General features: G+C 47.1%; 1 protein-coding gene across 1 annotated transcript in view; it reads right to left on the reverse strand.

The window, feature by feature from the left end:
* The window catches only part of DOK6 (docking protein 6), a gene marked incomplete at its 5' end in the record, with an annotated part of 934435 nt that overhangs the window by 60172 nt on the left and 860045 nt on the right, over nucleotides 1-14218 (reverse strand). The window lies entirely within an intron of this gene.

Raw genomic sequence — 14218 nt, forward strand, 5'->3', positions numbered from 1 at the left:
AAATAGAAGGCAAAACCATCCCAAACAGAAAGCAACAACCTCCAAGTGTGAATGAAAAGGACAGGGAGTGTCTGGTAGTGGATTAAAGCCTTCTGGCCTTGGTATTCAGCATGCCAACGTTTAGTTGCACCAGCCACAGGCTTCTAAGCACAGCTTCAGGCCCTAACACTCTCTTGTTCGCAAATTAAGAGCTTGTGTCTTCAAAGTCCTTGGGCACACTCGGAGTGCCCGCCCTTAGCTTGCACAAGAAATGTGGTTAGCAAGGTGCTATGCAATTACTGGGACTCAAACTCAAATAAAACTAAAGACATTTAGATAAATCTCAGAATAAAATAAGCTGGAGACTATACACTTATTAAGACATTCAGGGTTTTGTTCTCTCAGATTTCTTGGAGGACATCTACACAGGTGGTAGGCATAAATATGAAATTCAAAAATGCACTTTTATATTGTAATCTGGTCCGCTGGGGAGAATTTGAAAATACCCTCCCTCCTGAAATGTCACCCACATTAGTCAGCTTGTGTGGCTTTTTCCGGGTTTTGGGCATCATGGTAGCAAGGCTGAATATCTGGATTACTATAAAACAATAGATATCTCATGTTTGAAATCTTCAATGCTCTTCGGTGATTTATAGTAATGCTAATGTGTATGCCAGGTCTGTTAATTTGTTCCCTGCTCTTGTGTTGGTGTTATAGATGAACAGCATTGTTTTTCAGCAAATGATATATTACCGGCATCACAAGAGAAGACGTTATTTTCATAAATAGACCTAATTATTCTGTTTACTCACCCCTGGTCCTCCCTTTCAGCATTGATGAGGCATCATTTCGTTTGCTCACGTGTGTTTAAAGCCCCATGACATATTGGGTGCATGCCTTCCTTTTAAGTGACACGATGGATGAACATTAATCTCAGTGGACAATAACGGGCATTCATGAATAATCCGCGGGGCATCGGCTCAAGGCCAGCTCAGTGTTTCCCTTTGAGATTTTCTACCGTGAGTGTAATACAAATGCTGCTGCGGAAGGACACCACTGTAGTGAGGAAATCTAACGTTTTTTCAAGTAGTTTTCCAGCCAGCGGAGGAATTCATTGAAAGAGACAGACATTCAAAATTCTAATTCTCCAATTGGGCCCTCAAAGCAGGTGCACACCCAAAATAGCAACCCAGAATATAGATGGGACACAATATCCAGGACAAAATATGGAAAAAAATACTGACAGGTAAGTGTAGATTTTCTAGCCCTATCTCCACGTTTATTTATCTACGTTGTACTTAGTGCATTCAAGGTTCGTAGAGGTGGAGTTAAGAATAGTAAGTCTATACTCTCCTATATGCTCTAACCTATTAATATTTTGTTCCTTGATATTCTGTCCTTGATATTCTTGTACCACAACATTCTAGGAGTACAACCCACAAAGCAGAATTCACGTTTCACAGCAGAGAGATTTCTTCATCACAACTAAAATGTGATTCTTGCCATATCTGATCTGACGTTTTCGACTGATATAAATGTATACCCACCATAATAAAAAGACAGCATTTCACTAACAACTTCTCTCACAGGGAAAATCACATTTTTCAACCAAATTTTTGCATTTTACTGGGATATACCCCATGTTTCCTATTTTTGTGCTTTCAACCTCCTTCCAGTTAGTGACAGAAATGGGTGTGAAACCAATGGTGGATCCCAAAAGCTATACATTTCTGGAAAGTAGACACAACTCTGAATTTCGCAAAGGGTAATTTGTGTAGATCCTCAAGGTTTTCTATAGAAAGTAAAATAAAAAAATATTGAAATTGGGTTGAAAAACAGCCATTTCTGTCTCAGTTTTCATCTGTAACTTTTTCCAGCTATGCAAATTATCAAAAGCAATAGATTGTTAAATCTCCTGGACCCCTTTGGTTGCAAGGATATATAGGGCTTGTAGGTTCACCAAGAACACAAGTTACCCAGAGCAAATAAATGAGCTGAACCTTACAATGTGTTTTCATTGTGTACCGGGTATACTGCAGTTCATTTTGTAAAATATAAAGAGTGAAAAGAAGGTATCAAGAAAACCTATATGTTTCCGAAATGGGCACAAGATGTGGAGTTTAGAAGCAGTGGTTATTTGCACATCTCTGAATTGGGGGTACCCATACCGACATGTGAATTACAGGGCATTTCTCAAAATTACTTCTTTCTTACACACTGTCTCACATTTGGAAGGCACAACTTCAAAGATAGACAATTGGTAATAACACTTGTTTTGCTATTTTGTATTCTCCTAAATCTCCTGATAGAAATGGTGCCTCACTTTTGTGGGTAGGCCTAGAGCTCACGACAGGAAATGCCCCAGAATGCAATGTAGAAACATTACATGTTTCCACTGAAAACTGAAGTGTTTTTGCCCTTGGTCATGGACCGCCAGGGCCAACGACCGCGGGAGCAAGCCAACAGGCTGGCGGTGCTCCCATGGGCATTCTGACCGCGGCGGTACAGCCGCAGTCAGAAACGGGAAACCGGCGGTGTCCCGCCGGTTTCCCGCTGCCCAAAGGAATCCTCCATGGCGGCGCTGCAAGCAGCGCCGCCATGGGGATTCCGACTCCCTTACCGCCAGCCTGGTTCTGGCGGTTTTGACTGCCAGAACCTGGCTGGCGGTAACGGGTGTCGTGGGGCCCCTAGGGGCCCCTGCAGTGCCCATGCCAACGGCATGGGCACTGCAGGGGCCCCCTAACAGGGCCCCACCAAGATTTTCAGTGTCTGCCAAGCAGACACTGAAAATCGCGACGGGTGCAACTGCACCCGTCGCACCCCTTCCACTCCGCCGGCTCCATTCGGAGCCGGCATCCTCATGGAAGGGGGTTTCGCGCTGGGCTGGCGGCCTTCTGGCGGTCGCCCGCCAGCCCAGCGGGAAACTCAGAATTACTGCGCCGGTCTTTTGACCGTGCAGCGGTATTCTGCCGGCGGGACTTTGGCGAGCGGCCTCCGCCGCCTGTCAAAGTCAGAATGACCCCCAAAGTGTCTTGCTGTGGATTTTGGGCCCTAATTCAGCCGGCACTTAGGGAAACCTACCAAACCTGTACATTTTGTAAAACTAGACACGTAGAGGAATCCAGGGTGGGGTGACTTGTGGGGCCCTCACCAGGTTCTGCCACCCAGAATCCTTTGCAAACCTTAACATTTGTATAAGAACACATTTTCCTCACAATTCTGTGATGCAAAGTTCTGGAATCTGTGGGGAGCCACACACTTCCTTCCATCCCACATTTTCACAAGTTTCCTAATAAAAATGTACCTCCCTTGTGTGGGTAGGCCTAGTGCTCACAACAGGAAATGCCCAAAAACACAACATGGACACATTACATTTTTCCTCTGAAAACTGACTCATTTTTTGCAAAGTGCCTAGCTGTGGATTTTGGGTTCTAGCTCAGCTGACACCTAGGGAATCCGGTATATTTTTGAAAACTAGACACCTAGGGGAATGCAGGATGAGGTGATGTGTGGGCCCTCACCCGGTTCTGTCACCCAGAATTCTTTGCAAAGCTCAAATTTTGTCTAAAAATGCACATTTCCCTTATATTTCGGTGATGCAAAATACTGGAATCTGAGGGGAGCCACAAATATCCTTCCCCCCCAGCATTCCCCCAAGTCTCCCAATACAAAAGGTACCTCACTTGTGTGGGTACGCCTAGTATATGTGACAGGCCCAAACCATATCCTGAGACATCAAAATTATCTGAGGAATCATTTGTACCTGGAGGTTGAAGGGAACACTGGGTGGTAGAAAATTTGTGCTGGTGTAGTGATCCCACACAGAAATGTGAGCTAAATTTGAGGTTTGCAGGAGATTCTGGGTAAGAAAACTTTAGGGGATCCACACAAACCATACTTCCCTGGACTCCCCTAGGTGTCTAATGTTCAGATATGTCTATGTTTAGTAAGTTTCTCCAGATGGCTGCAAGCCTGGGACCAAAAACACAGGTACCCACTTGCAAAAATAGGTCATTTTGTTATAGATAAGGGGCCACTTGCGTTTTTGGTGCCAGGATGTGTGGCCATCTAGGAAAACCTACCAAACTCAGACATTTCTGAAAACTAGACACCTGAGAATGTCGAGGAACACGTGGCTTGCTTTGATACCCCAACATTTTCTCACCCAGAATCCCCTACGAACCTCAAATGTAGCTCAAAAGTCACACTTTCCTGAAAATTGTGATGCACAAGAACAAGATCTAATGTATGAAAATAAGGCTAACTGGAGAAATGCAACTTGTAGTGGTGGGGGGTTATGTGAGTACTGTTCACTGCAGCCTCCTGTTACCTGTAATGTTGAACCTGGTTTGTCGTTATGCACATGGATGGAAAAATCAAGGGAAGTCAGTGGTGCTATAACAATTTTCGGAGTCAGAATGCTGCCATCAATGTTACATTACTGAATTCATAGTGACTGAGAAAAATCCAAATATCACACAAAGAACAAGTATGGCAAACGAGACCCATTCAGCAGGGGAGTAGTACGCTGGTGGTATGTAGACGATGGTACATTTTGGAGCACACTGTCACATATATAGTACTACATCATGGTGTGGTAACACACTATTATTTACAGACAGCATATTTTCCAGTGAAATGGCAACACAATTTGCACTTACATGCATTTTTAATGGTAAAACTATATAGCAATACAATAATGTGTGGAAATCAGGTTTTAGCTAATAGTTATTATTAACATATCACTAAGGAAAGTGTCTTGAACGGTTTTGATCCTTTTAAAATATTTGTTTCCATCACACTTTAGAACTACATAAGAGAAATGTGGTTCATTCGTGCTTCAACAGTTTGTGATAGAAAAAAACTGAGATCTTACAGCCTTCTCTTTCACAGTCCCCAACAAGATTGTCAGATAGTTCACATTATATCACAGCAAAAGTGTCAAAATGAAAACAAAATGTACTGGAGCTGTTATGGTTCAGTCACCTTCTGAACGCCAGAATGTTTTTTGGGAGTGCTGCAGCATCCACCCCGCCCCCTCCCATTTACTCCCCCCTCCGCCCTCCTACTTCCAGCACCTATAAGGGGAGTGAATAAATCTCACTTCCCCAAACATAACTAACGAGGACCCTATTATAAGTAAAAATGCACTCTGGATGTCTTTGAACTATATGGAGCCCGGTTGGACTGTTTGGCGCAAACAAACTTATGTACCATTAAGGTAATAAGCCCTTCAATTTCCCAAACAAAATTATGTGACAGTTTCTAAAAGTGCCCTAACATTTATTTCCAGAAGTTCCTTTATTAATTAAAACAAAAATGCTTCAAAGTGCAGAATATTCATCTTTAAAGCAAACGTGAATCTGCCAGGCGAGTCAACCCACCAACAGACAGAAGGAACAAGCCCATTAAAATACATAGCATCATTTCTTCTTTCTTTCAGCTTATCATTAGGTCTGAATTGAAGAACCTAGAAAGAACCCTGTTTTCGCAAACAACACGTTCTTGTAGCAAGAGTTTTTTTAAAGCACATAATTATTGCAGTTTACAACAATGATAAAACAACCCCTCCTGGCACATCCTCATTGCAGTTCAACACGATTCCAAGGTAAAACGTCGTTGTACCGCTACCTACAGACATAATACCAAAGGGTAGGAGAACGGCGCTTGTTGTATATCGGTGGAACAAAAAACTCGTGCCTAGCAAATTCTGATATGACCCCATAAAAAGCTCACAGAGTCCAATGTCCCTGGGAAGCTAAGAGCAATGGTTCCCACCCCAGTTCCCACCCTTTCCCCCAGTGCATGCCTCACGAGTACCCTCCTATGTCGGGAGTGAAAATGTGCACACTACTACAGGGAAGTCTGCCTGATTTCCCTGGATTGTGCAAATAGTGAATTGTTTCATGTCCGGGAGTGTCCGTATGTGTAAACCAGTACGGGAGTTACCCATCTAGCATGTCTAGGAAATCAAGGGGGGATATTTTATGGCTCTTCAGGCATCAGCAACTAGGGTATCCCACGTCCAAGTGCCTCAAGGGAGCCCTGACCACCCTTTGCCTCTTGGTGTCTCACGTTATTTTCATATCCAGCCCACTTAATCATCTGTCCTTGCATACTTCTGATTGGGGTCCCATATAAGTTTTCTCTCTCTTGGTGAGGGTGAAGGCCAAATCCTGAAATTTGCTAGTTGTTGTAGTCTTTGCCGTGTGCGGGAACCCACTCAACAGACCGTGGGCCGGTGTGCATGGGACTGCCCTCTCAGTGACTTCCGCTAGTGTCCCCGCTATGCGCTCTCAATAGCAGGACAGGTCCGGCAGCTTCAGAACATATGGTAGAATTCAGCTCCTCCTTCCCTGCAGTGGGGTTATTTTGCGCTAGTCAATGCACAGTATCTGTTAATCATCTCTGGCGTAAGATACGCCCTGTGCAACACATAAAAGTTATAAGTTTAAACCTAGCATTCCTAGTGGCCTTGGGGACACATTCTAGGATGTATTTTTTCCCAATCCTGGACTGGAATAGCTATACCCAGGTCACCCTCCGATCGAGTCCTCAGAGCAGTCAAGGTGAGCAACATGTCTCCTTGCAACCTTTTGTATAAGGCGGTTACAGCTTTGAATGTTCCAGAGGAGGTACTATGTATTGGCAGCATGCTTCCTGTGGCAGCTCTGCCATGCCTGCCCTCCAATACGTTTGAACAGTGGCTGTTACTGCTCTATGTAGGAGAAAGTGACCTAGAGGTAAGTTATGCCTCAGATGGAATTCTTCTAATAGGAGTCTGCCTCAAAGAGGGCCCCAACTGTTGTCACACCCCGCCTCAGTCCACTCCATCAGTCCCCGCCAGTCGCTGCATTGCAGGAGTACCTGAAGAATTTCATCGGGATGTCAGGAGAGTATGGTACTTATGTCCACCTCTTCTATAGGTACCCAGTCCAGCAACGGCTCCAGACTTGGAACACCGTGGTGTAATCTGCTTAGAGGCCTGGAGGTCTGTAGCTAGTCTGCACCAGTCCGGTATCAGTTGGGATTCCTCCCTTCCCATTGAGAGCCAATATGCCACCCACTGTGTCAGCCATTGCAACTGCGCCACTAAGTATTAAGCCTCATAGCCAGTCACAGTGAGGCCACCCCTAAGCTTCCATCATCGAAGCGTGGACAATGCCACCCACCTGCTGCCCGAGCCCCAAAGGAAGGTCATAACAATCTTATCGAAGTAGCAGTAAAAGGAGGTGGGGATCCAGATCTAGAGCGCCCCAAAGAAGTACAAGAGGCGGGAGCGAGCAACCATTTTCAGCATCACCCCCCTTCAGATAGCAGCAAGGCACTCCAGAAATTAACACTGGCCCGGAGGGCGCATGTGGCCTTTCCTATATTTTCCTCCATTATGTCTGCAGGGCTATGGTGTACATGTCTCCCTGGATAGGGGAGGCAGTTCCTCCAGAGGAGCTTTGGATTGCAGGATTTCAAGGCTAGGATGGTATCTCGGTCCCTGTAGAAGAGGAGTCTAGCCACCATTGGGCGAGCAGGAGCACCCTTGGAGGCATGCAAGCCGGGAATCTGTGTGCTTGTTACAAAGCATAAAAGGAGGAGAGGCTCTCTGGGCCTACTCCTCTTACAGCCAGCATTCCAAGAATCATAAGATGTTGTTCCCCTTGGTGCGCTCTGGGAGGCCAATAGTTTGAATGTTATTCCTCCTCGAACAGTTTTCATTGTTTTGCAGTGAGACGCGATGTGGACTTATGGCGTTTCAAATGTTACTATACAGGCAGAGGAATAGTCATTAGTGATCATGGGATATATGTAAACACTTACTGCTGTTGGGACCATTGGAGAGTTTGGTAGTTGACATAATATTTATAATGAGGAGGAAAGCGTTCAGTTTGGGACCCATCGTAACAAATGGGCATAAGTGATATTCCTTTCAAGTCTGAGATATCGTTTTGGGATTTAGGAACCTGTGGAGAAAATAAGCCTTGAAGAAGTCCAGTCTTGGACGAAACACTTGTCGGCTGATTCTACATATGGGCTCAACATATATCTGTTAGGCCCACTAACTTCAAGTCTCCATTTGTATGTGGAGAATTCATTATGTTTGTAATCGTCAATTGTTAGAGTGTGTTTAATGTATTAGTTTGTTATGGGCTATAAATAAGCATTATATGTTAGGTGTTTTTTTGTTAATAAATCATAGGTTTTTTCATATGTGCTAAGGAGTTGGTAATTTCATGTGAATAAGAGAACTTACACCAGGGTTGCTAATGTGTGTGAGAATATATCTGTTTTCTCGTTTCAAATTCAGGAGTCACTATTGACCCTTTACATCTGTATATTAAGAACATTTGTGTGTGCTCCGCTATATTTTTCTTTTTTTGTTCATTGTCCTCTGCCCTGGTCTCCAGGGTACTTTGGTCTCCATGACTGTAAGTCTCTCACTCATAACTGAGGAATCTGGGTGCATGTCTGTCACTGTCCTCTCTGCCATGGCAACCCTCTCAACCAACTGCCTATTATTGTTTTTTCAGGATGCTCAAATATGCACCGAGCGTGTCAATCTTGATTTCTAGTACTACCCTAGAGGCTGTTATTGCCTGCAGTATATCCTGTAGAGTGGGTCCCCCCTGTCTCCCAATTGAGCCAGCAATAGGTTGTTTGTAGGATCATCAGTTTGGGTTGAGCCTTCAGTCAGTGTCCAATTTGTGCCTGCAGGTTGCCTTGCCCATTGTCACAGTGCAGGGCCATTTGATCTCAGAATTTATACTCAACAGCTTTTTGCTTGCGCCGGGGTCATTCTATTTTGTAGACAATCAGCCTCAGGGTGCTCCCCCTTTTCATGCACTTGGGTAATAAATAGGCAGCCCCACCTGCAACAAGCAGCACCTGTTTGCCCCAAAGGAGAGAGGGACGTCTGATCTCCTCCACCAGCGCATTTCCATGGTACTGCAGGGACCAAGTTCAGTCACACTGGTATGGTGCAGTTCTGCTAATGCACTCTGACACTGTTCATGGGCTCCGCAGGGTCCCAGGGCAGGTACCTGTGCAAACTAGAGGACAGTGAATGAGATTCCAGCTGGCTCGATGTCAGTATGATCCCCTCCAAGAGGATGAAGTGCAAGGGGGGTGGAGCAACCTCCACTTAATCAGTCCAGACCTCTTACCGGTGTAATAAATCCACTGTGCCTGGCAAGGACCACAGCGCAGGCCCGACAGAAGCACTCTGCAGCAGGGGATCTCAACCTCCTTCCATGTGTCAGTTTTGTGGCCCCAGCAGTCATTAGATGCATGAATAGCACCACTCGGAGGGGGGGGTGGCCCTCTCAGAAAACCTCTGTCACAATAGGCACCTCGCCCATTGAAACACCAGATCCTCACTTGTCTAGGCAGTTCCAGTTGGGCATGCTGACAACTCGCAGTTCCACACCCACCAAGCTCCTCACTCCCCTCAGTGGCAAAGATTTAGCAGGAGAGCATGTTAGGCACTGTCCATGACGCGCTCACTGTCAGTTTCTAGGGTGTAAGGCCTCCCCCATGGGCACAGACATTCATCCTCAGGTTGTCAGAGGTGAAGGGGGTGTCCAACGAAGTGGCTGTAGATGGGTTACCAGGGCAGCGCACGGAGATCTTCCAGGTCTCAGGCTCTTCGGGCTCTCGCTCCGCAATGCCAGTAGTCACAGTCGTCGTGGTCCTCCCCACGTAGCATTTCCCACAGGCCTCAGGAGTTCGACACTGTGAGAAAGTAGCCTCTTTCTAGCATGGTTACCCCCATTTTTGGCTTGTTTGTGAGTCAATGTGTTTTTTTACTGTCTCACTGGGATCCTGCTAGCCAGGACGCCAGTGCTCATAGTTAAAACCCTATTTTGTCAGTGTGTTTTGCCTGTCTCACTGGGATCCTGCTACCCAGGACCTCAGTGCTCATAGTTTGTGACCCATGTGTGTTGTCAGTATGCTTAACTGTGTCACTGACGTTCTGCTAACCAGAACTCCAGTGCTTATGCTCTCTCTACTTACCAAATTTGTCACTACACTTTAGTGACTCCATATTACAATTCTGATTGGCACACCGGGCCCCCCCCTTATAAGTCTGTAGCATATGGTACCTAGGTACCCAGGGCATTGGGGTTTCAAGAGATCCTTATGGGCTTCAGCTTTTCTTTTGCCACCCATAAGGAGCACATACAAATCTTTCATCAGGACTGCCACTGCAGCCTGAGTGAAATAGTGCACACACTATTTCACAGCCATTTTCACTGCACTAAGGTAACTTATAAGTCACCTATATGTCTAACCTTCATTTACTGAAGGCTAGGTGCAAAGTTACTGTGTGTGAGGGCACCCTTGCACTAGCAAAGGTGCCCCCACGTTGTCCAGGGCCAACTCCCCGGACTTCATGAGTGCAAGGATACCATAATAAGCATGCACTGCATATATGTCGATACATATATGTAGCTTCACAATGGTAACTCCGAATATGGCCATGTGAGGTGTCTAACATCATGGAATTGTCCCCCTATTCCAAATATGGTATTGGAGGGCCATTCCTAGGCACCCTGGGGGCTCCATCATGGACCCCTAGTACCTTCAAACCAGCTCTCTGAGGTTTCTACTGCAGCCCCAGCTGCTGCCACCTCACAGACAGGTTTCTGCCCTCCTAAGGACTGAGCAGCTCAATCCTAGGAAGGCAGAACAATGCATCTCCTTTGGGAGGAGGGTGTTACACCCTCTCCCATTGGAAATAGGTGCTACAGGCTTGGGAGGGGTAGCCTCCCAGAGCCTCTTGAAATGCTTTGAAGGGCACAAACGGTGTCCTCCTTGCATAATCCAGTCTACATTGGTTCAGGGACCACCAGTCCCTGCTCTGGAGCAAAACTGGACAAAGGAAAGGAAAGTGACCACTCCCCTGTCCATCACCACCCCAGGGGTGGTGTCCAGAGCCCCTCCAAAGTGTCCCTGGTGTTAGCCATCATGGATACCAAGGTGTGTTGACCCTCTGGAGACCTCTGAGTGGCCAGTGCCAGCAGGTGACGTCAGAGACCTCTCCTGATAGGTGCATACCTGGGTACGTAGCCAATCCCCCTCTCAGGGCTATTTAGGGTCTCTCCTCTGGGTGTTTCCTCAGATTCGGTTTGCATGATTCCTCCAGGACTCCTCTGCATCCTCTGCTTCAGCGTCTTCCTGTCTGATCAACCGCAGACTGCTCCAGGAACTGCAGTAACTGCAACAAAGTATCCAGGATGACTCCTGTGACCTGAAACTTCAGCTCCAGCCAGCTTTTGCAACTGTTTCCAAGGTGTGCACGTTCTGAGGACTGCCTGTCTTCACCCTGCACCAGAAGATGCCAAAGGAATCTCCCGTTAAGTGACGGAGTCACTTCCCTGCTTCTGCAGACACCCTTCTGAGATGACGACTGGTACTCTGGGACTCCTCTCCTGATGACAAGCTTGCTCCCTGGAACACAGGTGGTGGACCAAAGTGACCCAGACTGTCCAAAGGTCTATCTGTCCAAATTTGGTGGAGGTAAGAGCTTGCTCCCTGTGCTACGACAGTACCCCTCTGCACCATTTCTTCTGCAGCTCCTTGGGCTTCTGTGCACTTCTTCCACAAATCCTTCAGGCACAGCCTGGCCCAGGTCCCCAGCACTCCAACCTGTGATGCACAGCTCCCTGAGTTGTTCTCCGGCGGCGTGGGACCTTCTAGTGTAGTGCTGCAAGGACAGTACTTTGCATCTTCTTTGTCCCGGTGTTCTGGGACTCCTGTGGGTGCTGCCTGGTCTTTTGTGGGCTCTCAAAAGTGCTGAGAGCCCCCTCTGTCTCCTCAGTCCGAGTTGACACCCTCAGGTCCCTCCTTTTTCATGCAAACCAAGTACTTGCTTGAATCAGGGCTTGTTGGCGGAATCCAATGATGCAAACAGCCTGCATTCAACAACTCGACATGAGACATCTCCTGCACCAAGCAGAACCCACAGCCAACTTCTTTGGTGCTCTCCTGTACTTTTCTTCTGACCGGAGAATCCACTTTTGCACCTTCCTCTTGGTTGGTAGGGGCTCCTGTCCTTCCTGGACTCCTCTTCGACTTCTGGACTTGGTCTCCTCTCTCCGCGGATCTTCAGGTCTAGGAATCCATTGTTTGCTGCTTGCAGTCTTGCTTGGTTCTTGCAAAATCTCTTATCACAACTTGTACTATGTCCTGAGGAAACTTGCTGTACTTTAATCCTGCTTTCCTGGGTTCTGGGATGGGGTACTTTACTTACCTTTGGTGTTTTCTTACACTCCCAGCACCCTTCTACACACTACACTTGCCTAGGGGGGAATTCGACATTCGCATTCCACTATTTTAGTATATGGTTTGTGCTGCCCCTAAACCCATTGCAATCTATTGTATTTTTTACTGTTTGCACTATTCTATGACTGTTTACTTACCTGATTTTGGTTGTTAGTGTATATATTGTGTATAATACTTACCTCCAGAAAGAGTATTGCCTCTAAGGAATTTTTGGCCTTGTGTAACTAAAATAAAGTACCTTTATTTTTGGTAACACTGAGTATTACATTTTATTGTGTATAAGTACTGGGTAACTATAGTGGTATTGCAGGAGCTTTGCGTGTCTCCTAGTTCAGCTTTGGCTGCTCTGATACAGCTACCTCTAGACAGCATAAGCTGCTAGAACACTGACTACATTTCACTAATAAGGGATAACTGGACCTGGTATAAGGTGTAAGTACCTTAGGTACCCACTACAAACCAGGCCAGCCTCCTACAGGCGCACTCAGCATGTAGGCCTTCGTCAGAATCCCTGTGCCTTGCCGCATTGCAGGGGTCTCCAGCTGCAAGGGTCAGGCACACAGCGCTCCAGGGACTCTCCTCCTAAGCTTGTCTTACTGCATCCACTCACAGGGCAGAGCTCAGGATGGTATAAGTCTCACCTGCCATTATGCCATCATCTTGTCAGCGCCTTAGTAGCCCGCCAGACAGTCCAACAGGTCCCCTCTCAGTGTTCATGTTGGCTCAAATTGATGCAGGAGTGGATCCCCTAGTCGCAGGAGAGTTCGCGGAGGGGTGTAGGGCTACATTTGGGACATTATTTTGGCAGGATTATACTGGATGGGGTGTCACCAGGCGAGATCTTGTGTCCAACAGCATCGGCGTCAGGCCACACCCCCTTGTAGCTAGAGTTCATGTTCAAAACTCTGCTTGATGAGGTTTGTTAAATCCGAATGTGGTGTCATTGACTAATTCTGGAAGTCATTTTACAAATCGAACTCCATTTAATAGTGATTAATAATATTACATATTCGAACTGTTTTAACGAATGCAAATGAAGAGTAACAACAGTTTTCCAATTTAAATACTCTCTCTGCCATGTGCTTTGTTCTATCATTCTTCAGGTTTGCTCACGTTTCTTTGACATTTTTATGGTAAACTGGAAAATGTGGTGTTGCATATTGCTTCGGTTGAACAGGTCACTTGAACAAGATCAAATTTACTTCTATGTAAATTTAGTTATCACAATGTAAACAGTGGTTAAGGCAGTCAAATGTAATGAAAATGTTTTCAGCGGTCGGAGAACTTAGGGAGATAAAGGGGGTCATTCCAAGTCTGGCGGGCGGCGGAGGCCGCCCGCCAGACTTCCCCCCTCCGAAATACCGCTCCGCGGTCGAAAGACCGCGGAGGGTATTCTAAGTTTTTCCCTGGGCTGGCGGGCGGTCGCCAAAAGACCGCCCACCAGCCCAGGGAAAAACTCCCTTCCCACGAGGATGCCGGCTCGTAATCGAGCCGGCGGAGTGGGAAGGTGCGACGGGTGCTGTTGCACCCGTCACGTATTTCACTGTCTGCCAAGCAGACAGTGAAATACTTGTAGTGGCCCTCTTACGGGGGCCCCTGCAGTGCCCATGCCAGTGGCATGGGCACTGCAGGGGCCCCCAGGGGCCCCACGACCCCCCCTACCGCCATCCGGTTCCCGGCGGGCGGACCGCCGGGAAATGGATGGCGGTAGGGGGGGTCGGAATCCCCTCGGCCGCGCAGTTAGCTGCGCCGCCTTGGAGGATTCCAAAGGGCGGCGGTACACTGGCGGGAGACCGCCAGTGTTGCCGGTCCGACCGCGGCTTTACCGCCGCGGTCGGAATGCCCTTGGGAGCACCGCCGGCCTGTCGGCGGTGCTCCAGCGGTCCTCCAACCCGGCGGTCATTGACCGCCAGGGTTGGAATGACCCCCAAAGTCTACTAATATACGCAAAACCTCAAAT

Source organism: Pleurodeles waltl, chromosome 2_2 (genome assembly GCF_031143425.1).
Source record: "Pleurodeles waltl isolate 20211129_DDA chromosome 2_2, aPleWal1.hap1.20221129, whole genome shotgun sequence".
NCBI lineage: Eukaryota > Metazoa > Chordata > Amphibia > Caudata > Salamandridae > Pleurodeles > Pleurodeles waltl.